Source organism: Papaver somniferum, chromosome 8, assembly GCF_003573695.1.
Source record: "Papaver somniferum cultivar HN1 chromosome 8, ASM357369v1, whole genome shotgun sequence".
In the NCBI taxonomy this organism is placed as follows: domain Eukaryota; kingdom Viridiplantae; phylum Streptophyta; class Magnoliopsida; order Ranunculales; family Papaveraceae; genus Papaver; species Papaver somniferum.
In genome coordinates, this window is record NC_039365.1 from 45,763,074 (window position 1) to 45,777,773 (window position 14,700).

At 37.7% G+C, this 14,700-nt stretch overlaps 1 long non-coding RNA gene across 4 annotated transcripts; it reads right to left on the bottom strand.

Moving 5' to 3' along the window:
* Positions 1–354: 354 nt before the first annotated feature.
* Positions 355–4,512, bottom strand: LOC113304714. 4 transcript variants are annotated; one of them, XR_003338343.1, is made up of 14 exons: positions 4,276–4,512; positions 4,136–4,181; positions 3,865–3,965; positions 3,721–3,761; positions 3,508–3,617; positions 3,132–3,201; positions 2,885–3,033; positions 2,700–2,795; positions 2,541–2,611; positions 2,143–2,204; positions 1,812–1,991; positions 1,651–1,718; positions 1,360–1,566; positions 355–1,269 (listed from the first exon to the last, which is right to left on the bottom strand). It is a non-coding gene; the product is annotated as an uncharacterized LOC113304714 (long non-coding RNA). The 4 variants fall into 4 exon arrangements; XR_003338344.1 differs by lacking the exon at positions 3,508–3,617 and having other exon boundaries at positions 3,149–3,201; XR_003338345.1 differs by lacking the exon at positions 3,508–3,617 and having other exon boundaries at positions 1,461–1,566.
* Positions 4,513–14,700: the final 10,188 nt, after the last annotated feature.

A 14,700-nucleotide genomic window follows, 5' to 3' on the forward strand; every position in this document is an offset into this window, starting at 1 on the left:
AGCGGACTTCAGTTGCAAAGAGGGGTTGCAACAGTATTGCAAATTTTCGCAACTGCTCATAAGTCGTTGCGAATTTTCGGTTGCAACAGTTCCAGCTGTTGCAACGTAGATTTGTCGCAACAGTTTATTACAGTTGCGAAATTAGGAGGTCGCAACAGTTACCAATTAAAAAGTCGCAACCTCATGCTGCAGTTGTGAAACTTTTGCAACATCCAAATAAAAATGGTTTTGACCGGTCAAAAACCAGGTCAAATTACAGTTCCTGTAATGAAATTACCCTTTTCATTTGGTAATCAAATTAAATCAACAATACTATCAAAAAAATTGAAATTTAATGACAACTATTATCTGACTTCATTTTACAAGTTCAACAAACTACAATTTCTCAAGTTCCAAATGTGAACAATTACATAACATTATAGAAATCTGAGAAGTATACATTCTGATACAGAAACTACCAAAAAATACAAACAAAAAATGAAATAATTCAGTTCAAACCAAAATAAAACATGGAACCATTGGTGAACCTGGACTGGCAGAAGAACTTGTAGAAGTATTGACCATGAGAGCTGGCCAGCTACTTGTCAAGCATACTTTCATGTAAACACAAGAAAAACAATACATTAGTAATTGATCTTAATTAACTTGTCTAATGAAGACACGAAAAACAAGATAAGTTCAAAGTATACAAGTGCTTTGTTGTAAGCAAACATGACTGTTTCATCTCAAGTTATTGTGCTTTAGCTTCATATGAAGATGAACCTATAACTATCACCTATCTCATGTTAACGATAAAAGTGTGAAACATAGCACCTAATTATATATCAAAAAAAAAAAAAAAAATGTAACATCTAACATGTACCATTAGAACCAAGGCAAAAGGCTTTATCTTTTGAATCGAAATGACCTAAGAAGAAGAAGTGGCCTATGACATAAATCTTTTTTTTTGGATCGAAAGACAGAATGAACACAAGGATCACCTACTAGAATTCCCCATTTCAACAGAAATAATGAATATATGATCGACTAGGACCAATACAACTTTGAGCAAGTGCAAACCAGTAAGAAGCTGAGATTTCAGCATAGAAATTTGATGACATCTAGTAAGGTACAAATCAGCTTAATGTAAATGATATTACCGTGTTAAAGGACAGCAGTCTTGACGGCAGGTCAAGAATAGCGATAAGTTCTTCATATTTGTTTAAATTAAACTCTCTGTCCAAACGCAGGAGCAAGATAAACAGTTCAGAGCAGCTCTTTTACCATTCCCTGCAAAGTATAAAAAAATTATAAGCAAGTGGAAATCAAATTAAAAAAGTACACTTGTGAATCTGAATCCAATTTGCATATAAACTGAACTTGCCACATATCTCCTGCATCTTGCTTCATAATTATCAAGGTCAAGTTGTTCTTCGGGGAGTTTTTGGTAACCTGACTGCCATATCTTTCTCATCACTAACCGTATTCAAGAAATCCTCCAAATCTTCATTCTTCTGATTTCCTGGCCTCTTGGCTTTCCTTAAAGAGGAGTTTTTCCAGCACGAGCTAAAGATCTATGAACTTTTCCTGCCACAAATCACAAACTATTTATTAGATTCCTAACCAAAACTGTTCAACGAATCACAGACAACGAAAGGAAAGAGAAAAAACCTTTCCAGTCATGTATTACATTCATCTTTGGCACCATAGTTCCGTTCCCCATTCAATGAAACACCATCCTATCAATTTAGATCCAAGAAAGAGTACAAGAATACTTGGTCAAACCACTCAAACCTGGACATGCAAAGAAAACTTATAACTATGCTTCAAACCTGAACTATATTTGCTCCAAGAAGAATAAATTCAGCTGCATCCCAGACGGTCTCAACTCCTCCAATGACAGAAAGTGACTTGTCAGCAAATTCTGATTTCATCATTTGAGTAATGCTCATGAGCTTTCCAGGTGCGATAGGAGAATTTCCTTGCACGAATATCCTCCAGGGGTGGAGTACCTTATATATTTAACAAGAAAATAAAATAACTTAAGATTCGAAAAACTTTTTGGAATGATAAATTCCTGGGTATTGACATAAAGATATAGATATCAATAACTCTTCAACACAAGGTGTTGGTATCAAGAATAGGTAATTAAAAATTACTCACCAATACCAAGATGGGAATTTCTGCTTGCATAACGTGGAGATCCGATCAAATCTTTCTTTTCTCTGCAGTACATACAACAACATGCGGTTTAGAAAGAAAGACTCACAATTTCAACTACGGAGGCCAATAAAATTATTTATCCTGTTATTATCTTTTTCACGGAAACATTTAACAGGGACTCAATCTCTCAAAGCATACAGCATAAAAACTTCAAGCTACATGAAGCTGATATAACATCTAAGAGGAACCCAAGGCTATTTCCGCTCATATCGACATGAATGTTGTCAATCTAGACATGAAATGCAAAAAGTGTATCCTTGCCATGCAAATAAATACGCTTTCCACTGACCAACAAGCTCAACCATAAATAACACAACCCTATTCAAGACTGTACGTACCTGTATGGAGCATGTTGTTGGGTCTTAGAATTTCTGTACTTCTTAGCCAAACCAAAATTAATTATGTACACCTTATTTGCACAACAACAGCAAACATGTAAAGAGAGATATCCCATTTGAAAACTTAAAAAATGATGACTTAGTTATCATCATAGTAACCTGGTTTGCACGCCCTCCCGTGCCCATAAGGAAATTGTGTGGCTTAATATCTCGGTGCAAGTAAGATTTGCTATGAATAAATTCCACTCGATTTATCTGGCAAGGATGTTCACAAACACCATAATAAAGATTTATAGAAAAAGAAAGGCAATAAAAATATAATACCAATAAACTTGAAAGCTTACCATTTGCTATGCAGGCATTAGAACGGTCTTCAGAGAAAATTTCCTGCCATAGGAGTTAAGAAGATCTTCCAAACTAGGTCCAAGAAAGTCCATAACAAGAACTTTGTAATCTCCCTCGACCCCGAACCATCTCGTATTTGGAATTCCATCTAGCAATTCATAAACAAAAGAAGATATCAGAAAACATAAAGGTAAAAGCATGAAACGTTATAATACACAAAAGCAAAAAGGTTAATATGTTAATTACTTCCTCCTTAAAAAAACCTGTACAGAATTGACTCGTATAACAATTGAGGATACTTCGCCTTCGCATTTTCCTGAAAGAAAATCACAAAAAATTGAGTAACTAAGAAGTGGGTGTTGAAGAATATCTCATTCCTAGTTTACCACAGTCAATCTCAATTATCTGCATTCTAAATCGGGTTATCTTGTAGGCAAGGAAATATTCATTCTGCTTAATTCAATTACAAGATTGTTCTAACTTGTATTGCACACTTTCTCTAAGACGTAAAATACTAACAAGTTTTGAGCTCAAATCCTGGATATCAGCATCCTATGACTTTACGACATTGCTAATTAATGACACAATTAGGGTGTTCCAGCCCCAAATTTCAAAAACCTACCCAAAAACCTATTTTCAAGTGAAATATTTGGATTTGCCCCCTAGGAATTCACAGCTTCGCCTTTCGATCCTACTTCTAATAGAGATGCATCTACTTGTTGTATGCATAATCTGTAGACATGTTCATCAAAATTCAACCAATTAACAACAAATTTTGAACTCTAGACACATAGTAATAATATAAACTGTAAAGAGAATCAAAGAAAACTCTTACTAGCTTAATAGCAACCTCTTCATTAGTCTGAATATCGGTACCTATAAACAAACAAGCTTTAATCAATACAATCCTCATCAACAGAAACAAAATCCTAAAATCCAAAAACAAAAGAAGAAATTAAGAATCCAAATAAATACATACCTAAATAGATTTGTCCAAAAGAGCCACTTCACTAACATCTTTACTAACAGAATGACCTTATTGTAGAATCGAAAAACTTAACTCCAACCAGTAGAAGAGCCCTAAATCCAAACCCAAATTTCATAATCGATTAAAACACTGAAATCGAGTAAAAAATCCCCAAATTGAAAAACCCTAGTTTCATATAGAGTAAAAAAAAAACAGATAAGAACAAAAAAATATCTACACCAACAAAGAAAGAGAAATAGATTTAGGGTTCCAGAAAATATACCTCTTAGAGGTGCCAGAAGTCTTCTTCTAGTTCATTAATTCTTCATCTGGAGAAAGAAAAAAGAGTTAAAAAAAACATTTTTAGGTCAAAATCAAACAAAAATAAAATCACCAGAGAAACAAATCAAGAGAACTTCATACCTCAACTGTTGGCTATCGGGATTTTTGGTACGGGTTTTGAAAGGATATAATGATTTGGATAATATATCTCAGGGTTTTTCGGATGGAGAAGAGAACGAGAGAGAGAGAGAGAGAGAGAGGGAGGATCAGAGAAGAAACGTAAAAAAACAAAGAGTTCTGATAATCATTCTCATCATCATCACTGCTTGTGTATAAAGATCGATGGGAAGAAGTTGAACCCTAATAATAAGAGAACAGAACGAGAGAGAGAAGAGAATGAATGATGAATTTCGATTGGTTTTTTTTAGTCTATATAAACACGAGTCAGTTCTGAAGCTGACTGACATCTGAATGGGCTGAAACCGAGTTAGCTTGAAAGTGTGGGTAGCCACACTCACGAGTCGCATGTGTACATCTTCAATCTGTTGCAAATTGAAACAAAAAAAACAGTTGCGAGTTTTGTAACTGAGAAAAACTGTTGCAAAACTTTCGCAACTGAAATTCGCATAAGAAAATTCACAACAGGATTAAGCTGTTGCGACTTCTAGTTACTAATCCTTGAATTTGGTGTAGTGTCCCTGAGCAGAAGAGAGAGTTTTATCCATATAATATAGCCTAGTGGGAGACGCATAACAAAACTCCACCCACCTCGAGATCGAAGGACAATGCCTTCTAACCTCTCTAATCATAACAAACCTGCTCACCAGGTTGAAGGCGTTAGAGAAGTCCACCAGGCTAATGATCCCCCTCAACTGTTGGAATGAGCCAAACAGGAGGAACAGACCAGTACATAGAGGCATTATTTGTTTTTTCCCATTGAGCCAACTCATGAACAACAGAATTACATAAGCGAAGTTGGAAACTGAAAATACAAGCTACTAGTTTTGAAGAAAACAATTGAATGTCTTTGAAAATAGCATCCTGTTTATGGGTAAAAACTGTATCTAATGGTTTTGGTAAATTTGGGTGTGTTGGTGAGAAACGAGTCTAAACCTTCAACAAATGCACTGTACTGGAGTATTTTAGATTCGAGAGATCAATCTGTACAATCCTGGCATAAACCAAGAAATGGCCATTCTAGTCTTGCTTCGGTCACAAAGTGAAGGAGAAGGGTTGGTCTTCGGGAGGGAAGCGAAGAAGGTATTGAGATCATAATGGTTAATTATAAAGGTGTGTCTTTTTATGACTTGTATCAGAATTTGGAACTGGCTTGCGGAATGAAAGCTATCAGTCCTTTGGTATTTTTATGGATACTATGTTATTGTTCTCACCCAAAACTTGTTGTTTGGTGGAAGTAGGTGAAACCTATTTATACAAGTCATAATTGAACGCACCCTGGTCTCATAAGAAATGGGAGTGATTGAGTGACGAAAGAGTGGAGTAATGTGTAACTGCCAGAAACCATGCTTCCACGATGAAGGAAACGGGTTGGTTTACACCCATTACTTCTTGCCACCACTAACTAACCTGTTTCCTGACACTTTATTATAATGGGCGTGTTGCACGCCGCACGCTGTAAACCGCCAGACCAATACCCAGATGAGTATCCCCAGTTTGTGACATGTTTGATGTCTCGAGTGTTTTCGTGGAAAACGTGTAGCAGTCTACTATGTGTGGCAATTCAAAGTCAAGAGACTTACCACAGGAAAATAGCATGTGATGCTATTAGGCTTGTCTTGGCTGGTCGCCAGAAACTTGCCACAGGCCTGTCAATTCCATGGCGAATTTGGACAACTAAGATGGCAACTCATGAGGAAGGGTGGCCATTGATTATGGTCACAGCCTGTTGGCGCCTGTCAATAGCACAATGGCGCCATTGATGCATGCCAATGGCGTAATGGCGCTTTTAGCGCATGCCAGTGGCACGGTGACATGGTTGGCATGGTCATCGCATGGCAGTGGCACGATGGTGCAAGTGGCGCCTGGCGTAGCCATGGCCGCCAGATTTTGGCACATTGGTGTTAGACTCAAATGTGGTGTGGCAACATCAGTTCCAGTAGCCACATCAATCCCAATGTTCTGTGGAACATTATTTGGCTTGGTTGGCGTGGTGACTTTTCCTAAATTAGGATTTGGCATGCCGAAACCCTAATTAGCGTATACGGCATGTGGCATGTGACCGTGGCACAACGGCGTTTAATGCAAACGATGCTAGAGCCACGCCAAAGGAACCATAGCCATACCATCACATGGAAACGGACACAAGAGAAAGTACTGCCACGAGTGGCTATGGTGTGGCGCCTTTATTAGGGTTTCCTAAGTCCGCACAGCTCGTGGCATGTTGTGGGGCCCGAAGTGGCAAAGTTTGTGCCACGACTAGAAATTAGGGTTTCATCCATCGCCACTAAAGAAAGGTCGTGCTTCTGGCTAGGATAACCACGTTGAAGTCCATTATGGCGTTGGCCACAAATAGAAAGTGGGTTGGCACGTAGGTGTGTTATTCACGGCGCGTTGGCGCGTTTGGCGTGCTATTGCGGCAAAGTGGCACGTTTGGCATGTGCGCTTGGCATGCGCGTTTGGCATGCCATTGGCATGTTGGCGCGGTCTTTGTGAAGCCAATTTGGCATGGTGGTCACTTGACGCAATTCCACCTCTCTTAATGTTGTGGCAGGTTTAGAGCAACCTGATTGGTCAATAAAAAGAGAGGGTCGGCTAAGCATGGGCGTGGCCACACTTCTGGTGCGCGTGGCAGATTTAACACGACCTGATTGGTAGATGGGGAATAGGGCCGGAAAGTATGGGCCCAACCACAATTCATTGGAGTATGGAAGGTTTAAAGCAACCTGATTGGTCGACAAGGAATAAGGGCCGGTTGGGCAACATGGGGTGTGGCCACTTTCAAGTGACGCCGGCTGGCCTATGGCGTGGCCACACCTTCTTTTGTTTCTGCTCCTTCGTCGCGTCTCCTTTTTTCCTTGCTTTCTGGTTGTGGGTAGGATTTTGCACCTACTAATCCATGGCGGATTAATTGCCTAGTTCGCCTAGTCTTAATTTCGACAGGCAAGGTCTAATATACTGCGCAGGGCGCAAAACCCTAATTTCTGCAAATTAATCAGGGTAATATTTGAATCTTGTGAATTATCACAAAATTGATTGAATTCTATGTGTTGACACAGAGTTCTTTAAGTTTATTTCCAGAGAGTCGTATGCTTTCTGATTGAGTACTTTTATGCAAGGACCTTAACCTCGATACTTGGAAATCCGCGCTACTATGCTGCGAGTGAACACAAATTGCCATGCCATATCAATATTAAGGGTTCAGACGGGGAACATAGCATGGGAAAAATACTCGGCAGGCTCCGACATTAGTGAGTAATGCAGTTAGAAGCTTATATACTCATTAGGCTCTATACTAGTAAACAATTCATCTAGGAGCTTGAGTTTCAATATAATGTGAAGAGAGACATATGCACTCATCATATTTTGATATATTCTCCAAATTCCCTGCGGAATATAGACATATCAATATCTACTACATCTGATGCCGAGTCAGGTAGATAGACCTTTACAGTTTTCGCCCTATACTAAAAACCACCATCAACACATCCGTACGCGAATTACCATCAAACAGTGCAGTAGAAAATTGATCAATGAGAGCTTTAGCATCGTTTTCAACAATAACATGAGTTAGCTTCTACTCAATGGCTTTTTTTAGAACTGCCCAGATGGCCTTGGCTTCAGCTACTTCAGCAGACAATACTTCAAAAGTTAAGGCAGCACAAAGAGAGGCTTTGCTGGTGAAATCCCTCATCACATATCCTGCACCATTTGATCCCGAAATGACATCAAAAGCACCATAAGTATTACATTTAATCCATCCTACAGAGGGGGTATCCATCTATCACAAATTCTGACAGGCAGGTAAAAGAGGGAACATGACAGGACTTCTTAGTGATAAGCATGTCTTTAGCTCTAGATAAGACTTCTACATGAGACTCTTTGAGATTTTGAAAAATGAAATTATTCCTACTAGTCCAGAGAGACCAAAGGATGGTAATAAAAAGATGTTGAGATTCATCCGGCAGCTTAGTTAAAGGACCAATTAACCAGAAAGAGAGCCAATCAAGAAAAGATTTGTTTAAAAAGAAGTGAGAATTTATACTAAACTCAGACAGGAACCACACTCTGCTAGCAAATGGTCAAAGGACCAGAGCATGCATAATAGTTTCTTGAGGATCTTGACATCTAGCACAGTCCACAGAGTGCGTATGCATTCTAGTGTGCAAGACAGTCCTTGAAGGCATAGCATTTCTATCTGCTCTCCAAACAAAAACCTGAATTCTGTAAGGTACTCTAATGTTACAAATACGCTTCCACAGGTTTTTACAAGGGGGAGGCCTCAGCCCTCTTAGTCCCATGTAGGCAGATTTAGAGGAAAATTTGCCATTCTTTGAAAGATCCCAAGCCCTCCTATCAGGAGTGTAAAGCTAGATTAAGGAAATAGAGAGAATCTTCTGAACAAAAGCATTATCAAAATGGGTGTTAAGTCTAGATAAATTCTAACTCCTAGTTTGAGTATTAATAAAATAAGAGACTTTAATACTGGGATCATGTGGGACTAAGGGGTTGGGTATGGCAGACCCCAAAGTGGGTATCCATTTATCACACCAGGGGTCAACAAATTGACCATCCCTCACAATCCAAGAGATAAAAGGTTTGATGAGTTCTTTGATGGCATGTAAACACTTCCAGGTCCAAGAACTCTTGGAAGGACACTTAGCATTGAGAAAACCAGTATTAGGAAAATACTTAGATTTTAGAATAGTAGCTAGAAGGCAATCAGGATGTTCTATAATCCTCCAAGCATTCCTAGCCAGCATAGCCAGGTTGTTCAGCTCAGCCTTTCTAAAGCCTAAACCACCTTCAGCCTTAGGGGAGCATAGGATGCCCCAGCCCAAAAGGTGTAGATTTCTATCCTTGGGGTCTAAAGTTTCCCCCCACCAAAACTTGCATAGGTGAGCATCCATTAGCTTACAAAGGTGTTTACGAATAAGAAAGGCCCCCATTTGAAAGAGGAGAATGTCTTGGCGAATGTGTTTAATCAAAGTAGTTCTAGAAGTTTGTGATAGAAGCTTATGCAACCAGATGGAAATTTTGGCATCAACATCTTGGAGAATACCCATATGGGTTTGTATTTTTGAAGCTTGAAACACAGTAGGAGTTCCAAGGTATTTTTCTCCTAAATCTCTGCTCTGAATGTCAAGAATATTGGACAAAATGGCCTTCCTATGCTTAGGTATCCTTCTACTAAATAAAATTCCAGAAATTTATTTCTTGGCCAGAGGCCAGACAGTATTTTTGAAGATAGCTTTTTATAACTTGAAAATTTTGAGTAGTAGCTTTGGAAAACAAAAGAGAATCATCATCAAAAAGCAGATGTGTCATAACTGGAGCATCTTTACACACTTTGATACCTTCCAGGATACCCTTACTCTGAAGGTTGTCAATGTAAGAAGAAAGAGCTTCAAAGAAAATTATATTAAAAAGGCGAGGGTACCCAAATATACCTCAAGCTAAAACTTTTCCTACTTATAAGTCCTTTCTCCGAAAGTGATTGTCTATGGACTGAGTCGAGACAATACAACTAATCGGTTCACACTTCGTGTGATCGTCTATGGATACGAGATCGAGACAATACAACAACGAAGTATGTTTACTTGATACAAAGGTTCGGACTTAACCAAACACAATAGGATTGCTTATCCAGTAAATAGGAATTAATGTTTGTGTAATTTACTTTAATTATAATAAAACAATTATAATGCGGAAAATAAAAGTAAATGATAGCAAGATTTTTTTGACGAGGAAAACTGCAAATGCAGAAAAACCCCGGGACCTGGTCCAGAATTGAATACTCTCATGATTAAGCCGCTACACAAAATTACACTAACTTCGTATAGTTGGGACCAAGTAACTAACCCTATATAGTTCACCTAGTTCCGTCTGTATTCCCACGCCTCCAACTTATAAATAAGTCACGTACTTGGATCAATCCCTTTGGTTCGTATTCCAAACAGTAAAGGAACAAGAAATCTGTTTGGTATCAACTCTATTCAACCAAGTGATATGAGTCGGACTAAGGCTCTTCCGTTTATCTCAACATAAACTCCTTCGTCAGGTCCTTAGATTTATCTTATATTCAATCACCCAAAGGTAATCGATTAAGATTAAGCCAACAACACCTTTAATCCGAAGAATCGTGTTGATGCAGATCTACTCAATTAATCAATCCAATCTACCACAAGGATAAACCGATTATTAATTGGATCCTCTTTTACCGAAACAAGTATTGTGCACACCAAAGATTGTAAAACCCAAGTCAGATTTTCAATATCTTCTTTGTATTCAAATCCTCTTAAATCTTCAATAAAAACCTGCACACAATCACTTGAATCTCTTGTGATCAATCACGTACAGAACGGAGTTTGTTAACAATGGATTATCACAAGATCGTCTTTAGAACTAACAACAATCTAAAGATCCCTGTCGAAACTCTGAACTAGTTTGAGTGACTCTTATATCAGAAGAGAAGATTCTCAAGAATAAACAAACTAGGTGCAATCAGATTTCAACCACCGTTAGTCAATCAAATCAATCGAAAACAAAGATAAACCGTAATTATCTAGTTTCCCACCAACAGGTCGCGCTAGAGCTTCTCAATCCCAAAGAAGACTTTAAACTGAGCGGCCGTAAGATATTTCACCTAATTATATTACTCTCCTCTCCGATAGGCGGCTACACCAGTAACAACAACAAAAGAGTAAATCTCTTGTTACGAAGGATTAGTTTTCTAGAAAGGCAAACTTCTTGTATTTATAGACAAGGAAGTTTGGACACCAAGGAATTTCCAAAACCGAAAATATTCTCAAGATATTCATTGAAGCACAAATTCGGTTTCCATAATTCCTGGAAATGCTCTGTCCAAAAATAACAGTCGAAATCTCTCGGAAAATCTAATTAGTAAATGCACATTACTAATTATGTAATTTCCTTATAAAATGAAATTAATAACCTTAATTAAAAGATTCTTAACTTACTTATGTTTAGATCATGGGATTCTTTTCCCTTAGCCGTTAAGGAATATCTTTGAACAATTATAGAATTAAACATTCACAGCACGTGTTCAAAGTTTGTCGACATATTTACTTTGTAAGTTCTCTTTCACACTTAAAACCTTGAAACCGTTTTGCCACACTTCCAAACAAGTTTAGAATTTGTTCGTCTGACTTTCAAGAACTGTGTGATTGATCAAACCAACATTCAATCACAATCATGGGTTTAACGGTTCTACCAAAAAAAGTTTTGGTTCTACCTCCATGTGAGTACTACGCATAGTCACACTAGCTTCCCAAATATTCAGTTGACTAGGTACTAGGATCGGTTCCCCACATATATATGGTATCTAACTTATATGTGTTGCACATGTCCATAGGATCGGTTCCCCTTTCTGCTATAAACCTTGCTGCACCCCATATAAGGATCGGTTCCCCTTGATGTACTGCACCCTTTATAAGGATCGGTTTCCTTTCCCTTACTAGGATCGGTTCCCTTTCCCCAAGGTCAGACATAATCCGGTCATACCACAGGTGATTACCTAAGATTGGTTTTACTAATAAAAGTTATGCCAATACATAAGTCAGGACTTTGTGAATAGTTCTACCAAGAACACAACAAGTTGCGAGCGGTTATACTCTATCACACATATTGATTGTTCATAAGATATGCAACGAATAACAAAAACAATAACTCCTGGCAATTTCCTTTTCGGTTCACAAACAAGTTTATGAACTTACTTCCTTAGAACACATGTAAACATTGTTCCCTAGGATGAAATCCTCACCTCATACCCATACATAATCACAATAACATTCAAATGATTATGGCGATGTCTTATCTACAAAGTTTAATGGTTAAGCAATAAACCTCGTATCGTATTCCTTAATACTATGTCTATCTAGAGTTCATATATGCTTCGCAGTTATGTTTTCAATGTGAACGACTTGAAAAATACGTTAGGGAATGAAACTGTTCAAGTCAAATATCACTAACCTCAAGTGGAAGGATGATTGTTGTCGTTGTATCTCCTTGCTTCTTCACTTCTTCAAGACTTCACAATACTTGTAATTTCTCATATCCTAATACTTTCAAGCTAACCTATACGAAGTTTAACTCTACTACATAATCAAGCGACTCCTAACATGAGTTTTGATTCACTCAAATATGACAACCAAACTTGACATACCAACGCTTGGTGGTTTCAACCGAGCAATGCTCTAACAGATATAAAGATAGGGGGATAGAGGATCCTCCTGTCTCAGACCTGTTTCAGTCTGGAAGAAACCAGTGAGGCTACCATTTAGGAGAACAGAATAAGAAACAGTAGACACACACTGATTGGTTAGATTATTCCAATAGGTGGACAGGCCCATTTTTTTCAAAACACTCTCAAGAAAAGACCATTCCAATTTATCATAAGCCTTAGACATGTTTAATTTTATGGCAGCAATACCCTCAACTTTGTCATTATGGTTGACAACATATATAGCTTCATTTTCCAGAAGGATATTATCAGAAATACTCATCTTAGGAATGAAAACACTTTGATTTTGGGATATAATTTTGTTCATAAAAGGTTTTAGTCTATTGGCTAAAGTTTTAGAAAGAATTTTATATATAAAATTACAAAGACCTATAGGTCTATATTGGGAAACTAGCTCAGCTAGAGGAACTTTAGGAATCAGGGCAATATTAGTATGGTTAAAAACTTTAGCAATATTCACTATTCTAAAGCAGGTTTGAGTCATATCAATGACAGCTTCACCTACGATGTCCCTGTTTTTTTGATAGAAAAGGCCTGTAAAACCATCAGGACCTGGAGCTTTTTCCCCTCCCATTTGGAAAACCGCATTTCTGATCTCTTCAGCAGTAAGAGGAAGACTTAAAAGATCATTATCTTCAACAGTAAACTTTATGGCGAGGTCAGCCATAATTTCATCCTGAAATTGTTGGGGTTGGGAAGAATACAGGTTTTTGAAGTAATTTTATGAAGGAATTACCAATACTATCTCTATCAGTTAGAATAGTATTAGAGGCATCCTTTATCCAACTTATGGCATTTCTCTTTTTCCTAAAGAGAGTGACCCTATGGAAATAAGGTGAATATCTATCACCTTCCAAGAGCCAAACCTCTCTGGACTTATCCTTCCAGTATAGTTCTTCTAGATTGTAGAGATATTCTAATCTAGCTTCAGTCTGGAAGTTAAAGTAGTTTCAGTTGGATTATTGCATTGGAGGTTAGCCAAATCCTTCCTGATGGTAGATATATTAGTTTGAATATTACCAAATGAAGTTTTGTTCCAATATCTAAGACCTTTTTTTGTACTTAAAATCTTAGCGTTTAGTTTATAGGCAGGAGAGCCTACCACATTAACAGACCAAGAATTAACAATGATATCTCTACAAGTAGGATCTTCCATCCACATAGCCATAAAATGAAAGGGTCTAGGCATACAAATATCCTCATAATTGAAACCAATATGCAGAGGACAATGGTCAGAAGAATCTCTAGGAAAATTATTGACACAGAATTTGGGGAAAAGGTATTCAGCAATTTGATTGATGAAACATCTATCTAATCTCTCAAGAATCAAATCAGAACATTGTTGCATGTTTGACCAAGTGAATCTAGGGCCTTAAAAGCCAGGATCATGTAGATTAAACACAGAACATAAATTTCTAAGATTTAAAAAATCAGAATCATCAACCTCTAGACCTCCATTTTTATCTTCAGTACCTAAGAAAGCATTAAAGTCTCTTATAAAGAACACAGGTTCATCTAAAGGAACAGTGGACTGTTGGCATTGTTGATCCTAAAAAACCTGTCTTATCCAACTATTTGGTTCACCATACATGAAATGAATGTGCCAAGTTTTAGTGTGAATAATGTATGTAGATGTGACATGGATACCCCTCAATCTAGATGAAATAATGTTAAGATTAATTTCTTTTTTCCAAGCCAAGACCAAACCACCACTCCTACCAATATTGGATACATTAAACGTGCAGGGGAAACCCATATTTTTTAACTTCCTAGCATCCAGATCTTTGTTCATTTTTGTTTCAGATAGAAAAATAATGTCAGGATTGACATTTTTGCATAACAAACTAAGTTCCTGTTGGCAGATTTTTTTCCTAAACCTTTTATGTTCCAGGATATAAGATTAACATTGTTAACATGGGATTGGTTTATTGGGTTAACAGAAACAGGATCAATTAAAGGGGGGGAGGGGTAGAATTTACCTGAGTGGTAGAGTCATATCCACCACCAAGAGAGGCACTAGTATCATCACCACTTTGAGAAGAAATTTGGGAGGAATCGAGACTAGAAGTAGCAGCATTTAGAAGAGAATTATTGTTGACACCATTGTTGTTTGGGGAATTGTCAGC